The sequence below is a fragment of the Mustela erminea genome, chromosome 4 (genome assembly GCF_009829155.1).
Source record: "Mustela erminea isolate mMusErm1 chromosome 4, mMusErm1.Pri, whole genome shotgun sequence".
Classification (NCBI taxonomy): domain Eukaryota; kingdom Metazoa; phylum Chordata; class Mammalia; order Carnivora; family Mustelidae; genus Mustela; species Mustela erminea.
This window is the reverse complement of record NC_045617.1, coordinates 46,714,085-46,718,173: the sequence shown is the minus strand read 5'-3', so window position 1 is coordinate 46,718,173 and position 4,089 is coordinate 46,714,085. Positions and strand designations below refer to the sequence as shown.

Genomic DNA, 4,089 nt, shown 5'->3' with positions numbered 1-4,089 from the left:
GGAGCACCCACTAAGTGCCAAACAGGATGAATAAAAAAGACACATTATAGTATATACTCAGCACTCCAAAGATAGAGACAAAAATCTCAATTGCTTCACAGAGGAAAAATATCCTGAGTCTAAATAAGGAAACAAGTATCAGACTGACACAGGCCTTCTCATCATCCACAGTACATGCAAAAATGTCTTCTTGGGGCCATCTCTTAAAAATTCATATGGCGGGGTTGTCGCCTGGTTTTGGGCACTCAGTTGGTTAAACAACTATTAATTTCAGGTCAGGTCATGATCTCAGGGTTGTGAGATCAAGCCCCTGCTTGAGATTCTCTCTCCCTCTCCTCCTCCCCACCACTCTCACTCATTCTCTGTCTTTAAAAAAAAAAAAAAAAAATCATGCAGGAAAATTAACCTAGGATTATAGGTTCAGCAAATTATCTTTCAAGAGCAAATCAAAATAAATACATCTTAGAACACACAAGGAATCAGAAATTTTCTTGAACCAATAAACTTTTGGTTTTACTTCACTAAAAAAAAAAAAAGACACACCAAAAAAAAACCCCGCAAACAAAAAAATGAATCTAAGAAATGGATCCAAAAAAGCAATGATAAGTAAAAATATGAATATTATTATAATATATATGCTATATCATTAAATGTGTTGTAATATATAAAATTATAACATATAAATATAAAACATCTATTATATATGAGGTATATAATAGATAGTTTACTATATAACATATTAAACATAATGATATAAATAAAATAATATATCAAGTATATAGTATTTCTGATAATCTGGAACTAAAATATCAGATAATCTCAACATGGGAAATAGCTGGGGGACAGGGAAGTAGGAAATATAAGCATTCTAAGGTTATTATCTTTTTTGGAGAAATTATATAGATATTGACTTTAAAAAAACCACTAGAAAAAATTTCATTGCTATTAAAGTTTAAGATCAACCACCAGAAATTAGAAATAAAATGTAAAGATCGTAAAATTTCCAAACCTTAGGATAGACGTAGAAATGGAATAGAAAAATGATCTCTCCAAGAAAGAGTTTTTAATTGAATGGAAACTAGAAAACAAAAAAGACAGCATGTAGAATAAATCCAAGCATATCACTAACCACAATAAATATGAATGAGTTTAAATATCTTTAAAATTAAAAATATTAATGAGGATAAAAAGAACACGAAGAAAGATTATAACAACAAAATTGAGGGGAGCTAGAAACAGAAAGATAAATGGTCACTGACTTGGGGTACCTGAACTAAATAGAATCTCCTGACTGGGGGAAATGAGATACAGCTGAGGGAAGAGTTACCATGCCAAAAACAGAGAAGTAAATGAAAGTCTAGGTAGGTATATACAGAATCTTGATATCCAGTGCCCTATTCCCACCTGCATCCCAAAACATTTTCAGTGGTGCTTTTTCCCTTCAGACAGAGCACCAGGAGATTCTTCTCTGAGAAACAGGATGACCCAAAATAACAGACCAAAGGATACTGACATCAGGGATTCCCCAATTAAACTGCCTGGTCAATATCCCTGCTAGAAAACCAATGGTCAATAGGCCCAACTATGTTCACAAAGCTTCCCATCAGCTTTTTAGTGCCCCATTCTTATATGAACATAGAACCAAGGATCTATAGATATAGATATAGATACAGATATAGATATGTGAAGAAAGCATAATCGGAAAGACCAAAGCTATATCCAGAATAAAGAAAGTTAGAGGAAACAGTCTGTTTTAAAGAAAACTTTGAAAAATACTATCTTTAATATTCTCAGAGAAATAAAGGAAAATGTTATAACCATTAAATAAGATTAGGATGCCTTTAATAAGAAGCATGCAGGGCAAAAACATCTCTTAAAATTAGATATGTGATGGATAAATATTAGAAGACTGTGAACAAAGAGAAAATCCTAAAAACTTTCAGAGGCTAAAAATACACCTATTTTTAGCGGGCACATTAAAAAAGAAGAAGAAAGAAAAAAGAAGAATAAAAATTGTATCAGACTGGGGCGCCTGGGTGGCTCAGTGGGTTAAAGCCTCTGCCTGCAGCTAGGGCATGATCCCAGGGTCCTGGGATAGAGCTCCACATCGGGCTCTCTGCTCCTCGGAGAGCCTGCTTCCTCCTCTCTCTCTGCCTGCCTCTCTGTAATCTCTCCCTCTCTCTGTCAAATAAATAAAATCTTTAAAAAATATAAATAAATATAAATAAATAAATAAATAAAATCTTTTAAAAAATTATATCAGACTTCTCAATGTCAAAACTGGAAACTTGAAGAAAATGGAACAGGGTCTTCAAAAATTCTGAGGGAAATGGAATCCAACACAGAATTTATATTAAATCCAGTTAATCATCAATCAAATATGAGGGTAGAATAAAGATGTTTTCAGAAATGTAAGATGTCAAAACTTATATCTCATGCACTATTTCTCAGAAAACTGTAAGAAGAGGCATTCCTCCAAACTGAGCAAGTCAAATAAGAAATAAAATATGAGATTCTGGAACAGGGCATTCAACCTAAATGCAGTGAGGAAATTCCCAAAATGACTATGCAACAAGCCTGGAAAGAAACAGGTCCAAATTGGGGAAGTTCAGACATTTCCAGAGAGAATTCTCCAAAAAGACAAAATTGATAGCATACCACATGTGCTTAAATACATATATCAAAAGAATATTTAAGAATTAACAGAAAGTGTGGGTATAAATCAACGATAAATATATATTTTTAAACTAACATTAAAAAAAGCTTTCTGAGGGGCACCTGGGTGGCTCAGTGGGTTAAAGCCTCTGCTTTCGGCTCAGGTCATGATCCCAGAGTCCTGGGATCGAGCCCCGCATCGGGCTCTCTGCTCCGCGAGAAGCCTGCTTCCTCCTCTCTCTGCCTGCCTCTCTGCTTACCTGTGATTTCTCTCTGTCAAATAAATAAATAAAATCTTTAAAAAAAAAAAAAAAAAAAAAAAGCTTTCTGAGCTGATAGCGCTCTCGCAAACATGGTGAACTTTCCTAAAACCTGCCAGACTTTCTGCAGGAAGTGTGGCAAGCACCAACCCCACAAAGTGATGCAGCACAAGAAAAGCAAAGATTCTCTTTATGTCCAGGGAAAGCAGTGTTATGACAGGAAGTAGAGTGGCTATGGTAGGCAGACTAAGCCTATTTTCCGGAAAAAGACTAAAACTACAAAGAAGATTGTGCTGAAGTTCAAATGTGTCAAGCCCAACTGCAGATCTAAGAGAATGCTGGCTATTAAGAGATGCGAGAATTTTGAACGGGGAGGAGATAAGAAGAGAAAGGGCCAGCTGATCTAGTTCTAAGCTTCCTATTTTGTTATATTATGAAGACAATAAAACCTTGAGGTTATGTTAAAAAAAAAACTAACAAAAAAGAAGTGAATGACTCTAGGGAAAGCAAAAAGATGTGCAACATAGCTTTGAATAAAATGTACATGATAATAATCATAAAAAATGTTAATATTGACCTAATCAAAATTCTGAGTTCATCAGAAAGATGGGTGGAAGACTGCTTGGAGGACCGGATAAAAGAACGATAAATCTTGAATTTCCACCAATGAAAGATCAATAGATAATGGCCAAAACTTTGAAAAAAAGAAGTGACAGTAAGACGTTATTTAATAAGCTTTTTAGAGCTATTTGATTCAATCAACAAATAGCAACAACTTGGAATCATGAACTACTTTGCTAAAATAGGACTCCCAACTACCTATAGGCAATGAGAACGAAACTGGCAACAGGCTTCTCATCAACAACACTGAATTCTAGAATGCTAAGTCACACACCTTTCAAGACTCAAGGAAAAATAATTTTCAAGTTGAAATTTCATACCTATCTGAATTATCAAGTATTATTAGAATAAAATAAAACATTTTCAGCTCTGTATGTATTTGAAAAGTTTATTCATGAATCCCATAGGAAAATTATTTCTCTAGAGAAAACTTAAGCAAAACAGAAAGGGAATGCAAGAAAGAATATGAAATGAGATAAAAGGAACCATGGAAACTGAGTATTACCTACAAGAAGATAAGAAAATTAAAGACACAAATCCATATTCTTTGGCA

At 34.2% G+C, this 4,089-nt stretch overlaps 1 pseudogene; it reads left to right on the top strand.

Annotated features, from left to right (window-relative positions):
* The first annotated feature begins 2,983 nt into the window (after positions 1 to 2,983).
* LOC116587744 lies at positions 2,984 to 3,381 on the top strand (annotated as a pseudogene).
* The last annotated feature ends 708 nt before the right edge of the window (positions 3,382 to 4,089 follow it).